Source organism: Prionailurus viverrinus, chromosome B1, assembly GCF_022837055.1.
Source record: "Prionailurus viverrinus isolate Anna chromosome B1, UM_Priviv_1.0, whole genome shotgun sequence".
Taxonomy (NCBI): domain Eukaryota; kingdom Metazoa; phylum Chordata; class Mammalia; order Carnivora; family Felidae; genus Prionailurus; species Prionailurus viverrinus.
Genome location: NC_062564.1, coordinates 190,008,570 through 190,023,389, shown reverse-complemented (window position 1 = coordinate 190,023,389; position 14,820 = coordinate 190,008,570). Strand labels below are relative to the sequence as shown.

The 14,820-nt window shown below is 39.9% G+C and overlaps 1 protein-coding gene across 2 annotated transcripts in view; it reads right to left on the bottom strand.

The window, feature by feature from the left end:
• Window positions 1–14,820, bottom strand: part of KCNIP4 (potassium voltage-gated channel interacting protein 4) — a 226,810-nt gene that overhangs the window by 69,453 nt on the left and 142,537 nt on the right. The window lies entirely within an intron of this gene.

Genomic DNA, 14,820 nt, shown 5'->3' with positions numbered 1-14,820 from the left:
TTTTTTCCCTTCCCCTCCCCCATGGGTTTCTGTTAAGTTTCTCAGGATCCACATAAGAGTGAAAACATATGGTATCTGTCTTTCTCTGTATGGCTTATTTCACTTAGCATCACACTCTCCAGTTCTGTCCACGTTGCTACAAAATGCCATATTTCATTCTTTCTCATTGCCACGTAGTATTCCATTGTGTATATAAACCACAATTTCTTTATCCATTCATCACTTGATTGACATTTAGGCTCTTTCCACAATTTGGCTATTGTTGAGAGTGCTGCTATAAACATTGGGGTACAAGTGCCCTATGCATCAGTACTCCTGTATCCCTTGGGTAAATTCCTAGCAGTGCTACTGCTGGGCCATAGGGTAGGTCTATTTTTAATTTTTTGAGGAACCTCCACACTGTTTTCCAGAGTGGCTGCACCAATTTGCATTCCCACCAACAGTGCAAGAGGGTTCCCGTTTCTCCACATCCTCGCCAGCATCTATAGTCTCCTGATTTGTTCATTTTGGCCACTCTAACTGGCGTGAGGTGATATCTGAGTGTGGTTTTGATTTGTATTTCCCTGATAAGGAGTGATGTTGAGCATCTTTTCATGTGCCTGTTGGCCATCTGGATGTCTTCTTTAGAGAAGTGTCTATTTATGTTTTCTGCCCATTTCTTCACTGGATTATTTGTTTTTCGGGTGGAGTTTGGTGAGCTCTTTATAGATTTTGGATACTAGTCCTTTGTCCGATATGTCATTCGCAAATATCTTTTCCCATTCCGTTGGCTGCCTTTTAGTTTTGTTGATTGTTTCCTTTGCTGTGCAGAAGCTTTTTATCTTCATGAGGTCCCAATAGTTCATTTTTGCTTTTAATTCCCTTGTCTTTGGGGATGTGTCAAGTAAGAAATTGCTGCGGCTGAGGTCAGAGAGGTCTTTTCCTGCTTTCTCCTCTAGGGTTTTGATGGTTTCCTGTCTCACATTCAGGTCCTTTATCCATTTTGAGTTTATTTTTGTGAATGGTGTAAAAAAGTGGTCTAGTTTCATTCTTCTGCATGTTGCTGTCCAGTTTTCCCTGCACCATTTGTTAAAGAGACTGTCTTTTTTTCCATTGGATATTCTTTCCTGCTTTGTCAAAGATTAGTTGGCCATACGTTTGTGGGTCTAGTTTGGGGTTTCTATTCTATTCCATTGGTCTATGCGTCTGTTTTTGTGCCACTACCATGCTGTCTTGATGATTACAGCTTTGTAGTAGAGGCTAAAATCTGGGATTGTGATGCCTCGGTTAGGACTTGATTAAATGAATCGCAAGGTGGGGGCACAATTCAACTTGTAACAACGCATGTGTATGCATCAATACACAAGTATAATATTAAGCAAAAAAGTGAAAATCACATAAGACTATAAACAACATAGGGGCGCCCGGGTGGCTCAGTCAGTTAAGCATTTGACTCTCGGTTTTGGCTCAGGTCCTCATCTTGTGATTCATGAATTCAAGCCATGTGTTGGGCTCTGCGCTGACAGCGTGAAGCCTGCTTGGGATTGTATCTCTCCCTCTCTCTCTGCCCCTCCACTGCTCATGCTCTCTCAAAATAAATAAATAAACATTATTAAAAGAAAGAATATAAACAATATGATTCTGTTTCCATAATGATTCAACTAGACATATTGAGAATGGAGGGAATAAAGCAAATGGAGGGAATAGTCATCACACATCCCAGTACAGTGTTTACATCTGGTGTGAGGTGGGGGATGGGGCTGGAGAAGGGCCAGTCAAGGTCGTGCTTTCTCTCCTAAGCTGGATGCTGGGTAGAAGGGCATTTGTTCTATTACTACTATTCACTAAATCGTACACATGTTATAGTCACTCTTTGTAAGGCATGATATATTTCATAATAAAAGAATGAGGGAAGAAAACAAATTGGCAAAGAATCTCAAATAAAATACATATTTTGTTTTGGTGATTTCCTCATGAATTATCATAATGCACATATTCTGAAACTTGCTATTTGTAACCAAAACTTTTGGATCACTTTTTAGGTTGTGTACTCGTTAATCCATTTCCCTAGTCATGTACATTCCCAATGTCCTGATTTTTCCCGATCACAAATTTGAAGGTATCTTTCTTTTAATAATTTTTTTCATTTTATTTATTTTAGAGAGAGGGAGAGAGAGAGAGTGAGTGAACATGAGTTGGAGAGAGGTGTAAAAGGAGGGAGGAGAGAGAGAGAGAGAGAATGAATTTCAAGCAGGCTCCATGCCCAGAGTGGTGCCTGATGCAGGGCTTAATCCCACAACCCGGGGATCATGACTTGAGCTAAAATCAAGAGTCAGACAGTCAACCAACTCGAGCCACCCAGGTGCCCCAAGGTATTAATGAAAAAAAATTTTTTTAAGTAACAAGTTCTTCCTGAGGCCCGGCAATGACTTCTGTCAGTCACTTAAGCTAGTTTTTTTGGATTCAGTTTCTTCTTTTGAAAATTATGAATATGAACTATATAGCACTTTAGTAATTAGCTAATTGATTTTTTAAACATATTAGATTCTACTTCCTTCTATTTTGAGCAGAGAAAAGAAGGCCACAGAATCTCTTTTATGAGTAGAGTTTTAAAAAATAGGATTACCTTATTCAAAATATCTGTGTTAGGGGCGCCTGGGTGGCGCAGTCGGTTAAGCGTCTGACTTCAGCCAGGTCACGATCTCGCGGTCCTGGAGTTCGAGCCCCGCGTTGGACTCTGGGCTGATGGCTCAGAGCTTGGAGCCTGTTTCCGATTCTGTGTCTCCCTCTCTCTCTGGCCCTCCCCCGTTCATGCTCTGTCTCTCTCTGTCCCAAAAATAAATAAACGTTGAAAAAAAAATAAAAAAAAATTAAAAAAAAAAATATCTGTGTTAGTGTTACCTATGACCTATTCTGGGCCTTCTTCTCATTTTTACAATTTCTCTCTCATTAACCGGTGTGATTGCTGTCCCTTATATTATAATGATTCCTTAAACTTTATTAGTTTAGACATCTCTTCTTACCTACAAATACAATTATCTGCCAACTTAGTAATTCCCCCTTCATACATCATAATCATGTTATAAGTAAGGTAAAGCATTATCTTGTTCCCTAAGGTAATTATCTTGTCTTTGGCAAACATTCTTTCTCTTCCTCCCTTCCCTGCCTCAGTGACTGCATGTTACAATCAGAACTTGGCCTGAGCCTTGAATCTTTCCAACTCTCTTTCTTCCCTCTTGTTCTAGCTACTTGGCATCCAAACCTACTTTTTTGTTTTTGCTTTTTTTTCCTTCCATTTTTACTACATCTCTCTAACCCAATGTTTTTCAAAGCATGGTCCCTGGACCAGTAGCATCCACATCCCTGGAACTTGTTAGAGATGCAAACGCTCAGACTTCACACCAAACCCGAGTCCAAAGTTCTGGAGGTGGGGCTGTGACCTGTGGTCCCATCATATCTCAGACATCTGAATCCATCTCTCGGCTTCTGGAATTATATCTCTCTCAAAAGTGCAGTTCCAAGGTATCATTCTCCTGCTTAAAATTGGATACTGGTTGCCCAAGGTTTTCAGGGTAGAATAAAAAGGCACGACTTCAAAACCACCGGGGATTTGGCTCTTGTCTCCTCTAGCTTCTTCTTATGTTCACCTCCAATCTCCCACCCCTTAGAACACAAGCTCATCCCACACTCTGGCAATAAGTACAGGCATGTATTTTTTGAGTGTTCATGCTCTCACGGATCTCTGGGGCCTTTCAGAAAGCAATTTTGTCTCCTTTGTCTTCCATAGCCACCCTACATCAGGTATGGGTTTCTTAGAACTCTCTGTCCCCTGTGTCACACCAAAAGTCATTGTATTTTTAAATTAGCCCTTTTAGTTTCTTGAAAGATGTAATTTTGAAATGTAAAAAGATAGTATTTTTGCAAATGGAACACAATTCAAAGCTTCTGGAAGGAAATTCAAGAAAATATTCATGGTGGTTTCCTTTGGAGAAGGGACCAAGAAGTAGGATTATATTGGGAGAAAGATCTATCACCTATACTCTTGAATTGTTACCATAATCGTGCTTTGTTTTTACTACCTAAAAATAAATTTAAAAATTAAAATACCTTAGTTGCAGGGTACACATGTGTGTAGGAGGGAGACAAGGGTGTTACAGGGTAAGAGACTGCATAAAAGAACAAAGCAAGTATTTTTTTTTTTTTTAATGCTTACGTAGTTTTGAGAGAGAGCGCGGGTTGGGGAGGGGCTGAGAGAAAGGGGGCTCTGTACTGACAGCAGACAGCCTGATGCAGGGCTCAAACTCACAAACTGTGAAATCATGACATGAGCTGAAGTTGGACACTTAACCAACTAAGCCTCCCAGTGCCCCCCAGCTCAAGTCTTAAAGTAAATAAGGAGAGGATAAAATGCACATATTCATGACTACTCAAGTTTTCCCTCCAGTTTGAGAAATATACGGAATTCTTCTAAAGGTATACTTTTCTCTTGATTCTTTTCCTTATTTTCAAATTATTTTTATTATTCCTTATTTAAATGTGTATAAATGGACAGGTACAAGAAAATGGCAGCATGATCCATTCTAAGAGCTTTATGTAATATGTAATACATTAATCTTAATTAGGAAGTTGCAGGGCTGGGTTTTGAACCAAGGAGTATGGTTGTGGATGTTGCGAATATTCTTACACAGATGTAAGACCAAACCAAATTAATAAGCTAAGCATAAACAAAATTAAAAAGCTAACTGACTTCAAGCTAACATTTACTTCATAGATGAATCCTGCTAATTTGCTTTCAGGAAATTGCCCCACACAGGGTCAGTGTGGAATAGAATTCCATTCCATGTGGAACAAACTCACATCCTATCAGTTCACATGACTCTGCCATGGCAGCAAGCTGTGTGCTAAGTTAGCTCTCTTCCAACCTTGGATGACATGACATCTTCATTTGTACAGTTGCCTTTATGACAGTGGCCTTCACTTAGACCAAGCTGTCGTTTACAAGTACTGTTAACCTTCTTTATTTTCTTACCACCTCATGTCAGTCCTAACAGTACAAATTGGCACCAACACCAACGTTAATACAAACACAATTGTGAAGGCCTTGCAATCACATGTCAGTTTTCAAAAATAAGCCATCCAGTGATCCTCCAACATGAGTCAGTCAACTATGGCTTGGGAGCAAAATCCAGGCACCCTTATTTTTGCAAGGTCCCTGAGTTAAGAACTGTTTCCACCATTTTAAATGGTTGGAAAAAGAATATACGATAGAGATGCATGAGGCCCGTGAAGTCTAACATATTTACTATCTGGCTCATTTATAGAAAATATCTCCTGATTCCTGTATTTATGTAATTTTTAAAAAGATTATCATGTGGAAAGTGTATTTTAGAAAGCTTCAGGACCCCCAGGGGTACATTTCTGGAAACCAGGGAGGAAATCACATTGCGACTTACTGGAAAGTGTGGTCAGTTACTCATTGTCCGATATTTGTGAGATAAAAGCACAAACACACCTTTGCCCAGGAGAAGCACAGCTGTTCTTGGTATTGAGACCAGACAGAATTACTCCCAGGATTGTCATGGAGAGGACACTATGGGATGTAATGATGTCTCTCTGGTGTGTGACAGCAAGTTTTACAGAGCCATTTTATATAGCAATCCTACAAATAGCCTGATGACATCATGCCCAAATCTGATTTGGTAAAGGCAATTTTCCAAGGACTTTGTGGGTCAGGTATTCAGCTTTTTATTGATCTGGTTCAATGTAAGACTAGATTGTAGACCTGGAAGTGAGGAGAGACTGGATGCCCATGGGGCAAATCTCTCTTAGTATACTTTATCTTGGATGAGCGTTGAACACAGGAGTAAACACCCTGCCACACAATGGGAGGTCAGCTTGTCTATGTTGCCAGGTTAATTTCATACCCATTTTATGTTTTTCCCATAAAGAACGCAGCGTATTCCTGGGAGCACGGCAATGCAAAGTTCGGGGGATAAGATGAAACACATAAATAAAGCACTTATTGATGCCATGAAAGCAACAGATCTACAACTCTTCTGTTCATATATTGCAAGAATGACAGAGGACACATCAGAGACCACGACCCAGCAGTGGCATCCATGTCAGTAAGTGCTGAGATGAACTCTGCCTCCATTTAGAGGCAACTTGATGCAGCTCTCTCAAGAGACAAATCTTTGTATGTTTTAATTCCTGTACTTTAAAATAATGTAATTATTCATAGTAATTTATTTATAAACAATCATTTATATTTTATTTGTAACTGTTTAGTCACCTGTCTTGTCATATTTTATTTTATTTTTATTTTTTTAACGTTTATTTTTGAGAGAGAGAGAGACAGGGTGCGAGTGGGGGAGGAGCAGAAAGAGAGGGACACACAGAATCTGAAGCAGGCTCCAGGCTCCAAGGTGTCTGCACTGAGCCCGACGCGGGGTTCAAACTGACAAACTGAGATCATGACCTGAGCCAAAGTTGGACATTTACCGACTGACTCACCCAGGCACCCCTGTCTTGTTATATTTTATGCTAGTTCAGTCAATATGATGAAATCAGAGCCCCTACAGCTTGGAAAATGTCTGATAGCCCCCACCTTGCTGTTTATTGAAGGAGTAGCTGTTCTAATATGCTGGATGGGTTGACGTTTGTGTCATCATTGATTAAAAGTCAACTATACTCTCTATTCTGTCAAACAGGTCCACGTCCAGAGTTAATAAGGGTGCACTAGTTATGAGAAGATTTCAGATCACTATTTGGAGCCATTCACCCCATCTCCACCATGGCATCCAATACTTTTTTTCTGGAAGCTCCATTCAACTTTGATTTTAAAATCAGCTGTCAATAATCTACCCAGCATCGACTGTTTCCTGCCTAAGCAAAATTAGCTCTTTAGAGTCAGAGGCTGGCATCTGTCTTCCCGCAGCCATCCCCGCAATGGAGTAAAGCTGCATCCGTCCCCTCCACACCTTCTATACCTAGGACACCTTGAGCAAAAACAACCTATGTCTTTAGTATTATAGTCCTTCAGATGTGGCAAGTTCACATTTGTGTATTTAGTAGTCTGTCCCCTTCAGTGGCAATAGTAGTCTATACTCTGCAAATCGTTGGGAATTGGGAACCACTCTGACACAATGTGACCTAAGAATTTTGTTAGGAGAAGAAAACAAAGAACTGGAAAGTGCATGCGTGACTTTGTGCCATTCAGCAGTTGAATGGACTGGTTAGAGGGTGTTAAAGCTGGGATGGAGAAACACCTGGGGCCTTTAGAGAATACATTCTTATTGTTGTTGTTATTGTTGTTGTCGTTTGACCTGCTTAAATCCCTTCACATGTTGAGAGGCCACAGTACAAGCTACACAGTGCAAAGTTAACATTGGAGGCTCTGGAACTTCTGTCTAGATTTGGAACCCAGCTACTGATCTCTCTCTCCCTTTCTCTCTGTTTCTCTCTCAATATCTCTCACTTTGTCTTCTCTCTTTCCATTCCTACAATGAATTTATACATTTTCAATGACCTGGTTATATACTTTCTGCCTTTCTCGGCCATCAAGTGCATTATCAGGATGAGCTTCAATCACTGTCACTCTGTTAGTCATAGTGTGCAGCATCTGCTTTCCTAGATCAGGAATGTTTGAGTAACAAACTCACTCTCCTCCAATTTCATACAAAATTTTCCTTCACATTTGGGCTTGCCCCACGGTGGTGGCATGCAAATTCTGCTCATCTCAGGAGGCTGCTTGTATCTACACAGTTCCTTCTAACCTTCCTATTCCAAAGCAGGTTGAAACACTGCCCTGGTTCCTAAAATCCAGAAGCTACTGCCTGTTGGAGTGCTGGCAAGCATGGTGTTTAGGGCAGGAACTCAGAAGCTAAGTTGGAGAAATCTGATTTCCTCAGCAGCACTCCACTGGACATAAACTTACGTGAACTCTGCATGACTCACTTAGACCAAGGTGAACACTGATGTCTGTGTCCAACTGCAGCACTCGAAAATATTTGCCCCTCTTTGGCAACTGGGGCCAATCTGCTTTTCTCTAGCTCCCAGCATGGACAGTTCATCACTTGAAACAATTTTCTTCTTTGTTGTTTTGTTGGCGAGCAAAGACTGCAAAAGCAAACCATTGTTCAAGCTGAAAGTCATTTGGTGGAGAAAATGAGATGCTTGGACCAGTCTGTCCTTTATTTTATCGTCCCCTCTGGCATCCATTTATGGATCTGATTTGATTTCTATTTTCATTTTGAGTCTTTTCTCTATGACCTCAGGTCAGAGACAATATCAAAAGCAATGTGTTTTGGTGGGTTTATTTATCTGAGTCAATGGAAGAAGAGAAAGCCAACGGAAATGGAAGGGGGAGGGGCAGAGAGAGAAAGAGAAACCAACTGAGACTAAAGCTATGTCTGTATGAAAAGGAAACATAACTACAGTTGGATCTGGAATTCTGACCATTTTCCTTACTAATCCTGATGCTGTTTACACTGTAACAATCAGCTTCAATCTTTAACATGAACACAGTTTTCACAATCCGTTAATATTTTATCCCATATTCATGGTCACCAAGATGAATGGAGAGGGTTGGATCTGGGAGGAAGAATGGGGAAAGAACCAACAGCAAAAAAAAAAAAAAAAAAAAAGAAGAAGAAGAAGAGAATTTGTCTTTTGCCATTGAATAGTGAGTTTTTACAGTAAGTATATGAGATAAATAAGTTTTCACAAAACTTCTGGATTTGCCATTTGTAAAATTTCAAAAAAACTTTCCATTTGAATTTCAATTGGAAACTTGGAGTGCTTTCATTAAAAACAGCTATGTGCTTATTAAATGCCATTGCATTTGATTCTTCCAGGGGTATGAAAAGTCATCATGCTGGGACTGGAGCATCAGTAGAAATGGTGCATACAAAGTGCATAAAGAAGATGAATTCAACACATGGGAGAATACACCAAGTCGCTACTCATGGCTGGTGTTACTATTGATGCCACCAACCAACCCAGAAGGACAGAACCTTCCCTTAATTTACAGAAGGAAAGTAAATCACAGATCATAAGTCTTCTCAAAAATTAGGTATTCAAATTCTATCACTACCAAAATATTCAGACAGAAAGGCAAATGATCTGGTGTACTTTGTTTAAAGATAACCAAAGCAATGATGCAGAACTCTCCTTCAGGTGAATTAAATTGTTAACAGAAACAAGTTTTTAATAAGCCTGTTGACCCAGTGATACTTGATCTAGTTCTCAGCTCTTCCTTAGAGACTTCCTTTTTCCATCCTCACAGAGAAAAATTGAAAAAAAAAATTTTAATTGGGTATAATATATGCTTAGGAATTAGAAAAAATGGGGCAATTCATATTTAACTGTCAGTTTTTGCTTATTAAGTACGATATAAAGCCATGGCTTCAGACTTTAGTGTGTATTTAGGATTGCCTTGAATGCATATTGAAAATGTACTTACCCAGCCTAAGTCAATCCTAATGATTCTGATTAAGTTGATCCCTAGTATAGCCCAGAAATTTTGTTTTAAGGAAATTTCCCAGGTGATTCTAATGAAGGTGATCCATGGACCATTCTTTGAGAAACAGTGTCTTACAATGTATTCATGGTGTGTGTGTGTGTGTGTGTGTGTGTGTGTGTGTGTCTCATGGGGAAACATAGCAGAAGGACTTCGAGTTAAAAAGTTGGTTTGGGTTGTTTTGTGAAGGCATTTGGCTGACATGCTAAGGAGTCCATGTTTTTCAATAAGGAACTACTGTGATCAGATTTGTACTTTTAGACATGTAACTCTGATAGCAGGATGGTTTGGAGAAGGCAAAAGGAGGAGTCAAGGATACAGGTAGTTTTGCAAGAGAGGAGGGCTTGATCTAAACTTCTGTCCCACACATTGTGCAGGTCATAATGATGAGTAAGACTTATTACCTTGAGGAAACTTGAGTTCTGTTTCCTCAAGTTGCTTACAAACCTAGTAAAAGAAGATCTAATACATGCGACACAGATGAGCAAGTCAAAGAAGTGGCTGGCTGGGTGCACAGATTGGAGACGGATAGTTGCAGACTTTTGCAGAGTTACAGAGACCAAGGGAAGACTAAGGTTCCCAGACCAGGATAGATCCTGAGAGAAAGGTTAAACTGGATCAGAGTTGATGGCACTGTGCTCTTTTCACTGGTGTGGCAAAAAAAGCAGGGTTGCAGACTTATATGAGGAAATGAAGAGAAAATAAAAGCGTAGAGTATCAATTTCTTCTTGGAGATTTTGTTAATGAAAAAAAGTCAGAGCCAAAATAGCTGCTTAAAGACACTACAAGGATAAGAAAAAGGCTACTTTTTGTTTAGTTTTGCTTTAATTCTTTAAATTTTTAATTTCATTTTTTTTCATTCTTATAGAAGATACTGGAATGTATTTGAGAGAAAATGAGAAAGAGAAGTTGAAAACTGGAGAAGTGATCATTGGTAGGGCAAAGAAAATGAGAGAAGAAATGGGACTGAGAGGGGAGGAGAGGTGAAGAATCTGGACTTGGAAAGGAAGAGACCAGAAAGCTGAAGAGAACAGTTGACTCCGCATGGCACTTCTGAGGTAGGCAGGAAGCAGCAGGGGAAGGAGAAAAGGGATGAGGGAAGTGATTTAGACACTATAGGTTGTTGTTCAGTAGCCATACTACACCTTCTTTCTCAGTTTGTCGAAGCCAACCGTGTAAGTTTTGTTCCTGTGGCAATGTGCTTAGGGAAGGTGGATTCCTCTCCAAGTCCCAGAGAATGAACCATGTTTGATCCAAACTCAGCATGGTTATCCCATTCCCCTCTGTTGGTGGCAGAGGTTTGGCAAACGACAAAGTTTGGGCCAAATGTACATTACAGAGATCTCTACTGAGGATGCTTTGGGGAATTACTTTGCTTCATAATAAATAAATTTCCTCCCTTGAACTTGGTCGTATGAAGTCATGATGCTTAGACTGAGGGAGCCATCTTGTAACTATGAGGTAGAAGCCAAGGACAAAGAGTTAGATGCTCAGGATGGAGGAAAATAAATCTGAGTCTAATGACAACATTAACCAAGTGTGTTATCTGAGAAACTACTTACCTCCAGTTTCCTGTTTGGAGAGAGATTTGTATTCTTAATGTTGAAATAATAATAATTTGCAATTTTCTAATATTCACAGTAAAAACTATATGTAAGTGACTCTAGGAAAGTTTGCGTCCATTTTTTTCACATCTGGGAATTGGGTTTGGGACGTGTGGAAAATATCAGGGGCTACCATTGAGTATGCTGCGAATGGTAGCTAATGAAATAAATAAAATGAAGGCAGAAATAAAGCATACCCAAAGTAAACAGTGACTGGATGCAGCCAAAATGGCTCCCCAGCACTTCCAACCTCTCTACGAGGGGGCAAAAGGGGAGAAAATCTGGATTGAAGATGAGTTGAGGTGGGCATTGGAATGCAACATCAACTGAAAGCAAAGCGGATGGTGTCCATGGGAGAGCAAGGGCAGTGTGGAAATGTTTCGTGAAAGTCAAATGAGCATTAAATAGTATTAGACTGTTCCTGGTCACCTCCTATGACATGGTTTGCCCTCAGTTTCATTATCTCTAAAATGGGAATAAAAATAGCACATCGCTCCTAGGTTTTTGTGAGGACAAAATGAGATAATATGTGCAATTGATTTTCCATTTTATGTAACATATTTTAAGCATCAGTAAATATATAGCAATAATTAGGCCTTGAGCTCCTGTCAGAACCAGGAAGGGGAGCACCAAAAAGCCCACACGCACATCAAAATAATGTCAAATAATGATGCACTCCATATATTTTTTTAATCAACAAAATGTGCAAAAATTCCACTCACCATGCATATTAGTAAGTTTTTCCAAAGTTGAATTAAGGGAAAAAGAAAAAAAATTCTGGCACAAAATAGCCTGTGTATCTTAACAAGACAAACTTCAAAGAAATGGGCTGCTGCAGCACCCACTGATTATTTGCCAACAGTTTTTTTAGCCAGCACATGCTCTTTATTTAGCTGGGCCAGCAAGCTGCTGAAGGTGTCGTTGCTCATCCTGTCACTGGACGGGCTGGAAAGGCAAACACAGAGGAGCGAGCTTGCCAAGTACCCAGCTATCTGAACAGCTGTGGGTTAGGTCCAGGGAACTGTAGAATTCTCGCTGCTTCAGATTCTTTTGTTCTTTTCCACATAGTGTGTTCCTGGAGCAGGACCCACAGCATTGGTACCACCTAAGAATTCGCTAAAAATGCAGACTTTCAGGCCCCACTGAAGGAGAACTGAAGCAGAATCTGCCTTTTAATAAGACTTTCTGGCGAGTTGTGTGCACATTAATGTTCTAGAGGCACTGATCTTAAAGACTTGTCTGAAGCCATCTTGTGTGATAGGCAATGACTCACAGCTTCCCCAAAGGCCCTCTCACTTCCTTGTCATCCTTTCATGACATGGGATGTATGTTCTCAGGTGAGGCCCAGCTTCACAAAGTCCCTCACTGTTGTGACCCACTGAAATCAACCCTGAGTCACCAGTGAGCACCAGTGATCTAATACTGTGATTGGACAGCAAGAAAGCCCAAAGAAATAGTCTGAAAGTGGGTTTATTCCACATTCTGCTTCATGTTGGTAATTGACCTGGGACAAATTAACTAAATTCTATGTTTGTGCCTCCTCTATCCCAATTCACAAGCAAGACTCTGCAGCCCTATTTGTAACTGCTAACTCTTTCTTGATGCCCATCACTGAGTGGAAAAGAGGAGGACACTAGGGGGCATTATGGGAGAGCACCTAAAACAAGATTGGTCAGTCAGCTCTAGTCCCTGGAGCATCTGGATTGGGAAATCAGAGACACTAGTTGTCTCTCTTGGTATTTAAGCAAAGAGGAGTTGTCAGACACCTGGGGAAATTATTTCTGAGCTAGGGGCTCAGAGATGCAAAAAAAATTTAAAAATTTATAAAATTAAAAAAAAAAAGCAGAAACTCTATGACTCTGGAAATATGAACCTTAATTCCTGATGGTTTTCCAATTTGGGATTCTTATGTCTACTGAAGTTCACTTGTACTTGGCTGCTGATGAGTTCCTTAAAATACCTTTTACTCATCTGGTAATTGAACTGCTTACATTAGCTTAAATTCCTTAAATCCACACAGTCCTGATCACACAATACATTTTAAGTGAATGGTGGTTATGATTATTTTTATTATTACTATTGGACAACCAACATCATTATTATTATTGTAATACCTCCTACCCCAGGCTATATTTTCATTCAAATTTAGTAGCTAATAATTAATTCTTAAAGCTGTAAGAAAACCAATCACCTGCATCATGACCAAAAATAAAAAGAAATACTGTCTTGAAACATGTATATATTCACTGATGGATTGCTGTTCAAAGAATTAACTGAAGAATTGATGATGCCTACAATTGCTAACCACAAACAGCAGCTGCCGCATAAGAACGCATTGTGTAAGTTAACTGTGGCACCAGGGAGAGAAGGGACTACCTCACGCTTCAGGACTGTAATGTACCAAACTGCTACTCAGATTTTACATGAGTCCTAACTAAAGTCAGAAAGGTCAACTCAGTGACTCAGGTAACAAAAATAACAAGTTATAAAATGAAGAATTCTAGGTCCCACTTGCCACCATGGTCTCCTATAACATAGTCTGCAGACCCTTACCTCAGCCGGCAGACAACCCCAGAGACCTACTGGTCACACTCATCTGAATCCTTCTTGAGACACTGACTTCTTAAAAACTCCAAACTCTTTTCATCAAAGGATTGATCATTGAATGTGTAAAATACTCAACATTGTTCAGTGGAAGATATTTATTATCAGCATTAAAGATAAATAATAATAACCACCATTTGGATGGCAAGGCTTACCAAGCTGCTTTTTAAAGTACAACATGTGTCATCATATCCTATGTTTTAGTACTGACATGAGGGACATTTGAGAGAGGAGATACCTTTCCTAAGGTTTGCAGCCCACCACTCTGACAAATACGGATAGTTCCGTTTAGCAAAAACACTTGCAGATGCTTTTAGCAACAAATCTTTAAGTAGAGGCAAGGACTTTCTCAAGATGCCACTCGATTGAAATTCCATATGCTTCTTTCCTAAGAGGTGGGGAAAATGCTTTAGGGGGAACTGTCCCTTCTTCAGAGCTGTGACTGGTAAAAGGGTGAAAGACACTGGGGACACTTCCCAGCAAATCAAGCCCTGCAAGAACAGATCCAGGGTGATAAAATCCTCTCCAGATGCCATGGAATGAAATTTCCTCACCTCTGGCAGTGCCTGATTGCCAAGCATAACTCAACATCATTATGATTTTCTAGTGCATTGAGCTGGGGAATTATTTTCAAAGAAGACTGACTAGTTCTTGGATGAAGAGCGGAAGGCCCCTCAGCAAACTCTCATCTTGAGGACTTGGTAACTTTGTCCTTTTGCATCCAAGAAAGGGCAGATTTTCCTTTTGGAAGTAATTGGAGTTTTCTCTACTTGAAAGTTTTAAGCAAAACTGAAAGGACTGTGGATATTACATAAAACATTTGGATTTTTCAAATCCTAGACTCTAGAATGAATTCATATTTTCTTGGGAGAGAGTCAGTTCTGGGGCTCTCCTAGACATTCATTTCTTTTGGAAATTGAAATTTGCATTGGCCTGGGGACTTAGACATTGGTTGTCTAAATAATTCCATGCAGAAACAAAAATTCATGCTCATCAGATGTTCAGGCCAGTTTCCTAGAGAGTAGTAATTTAGAGGCATTCAAAGTAGTTTAAGGGGAGAAGGAAATAAGTCAATACTTTATTCATTCCAAACATGAACCAACACCATTAGGT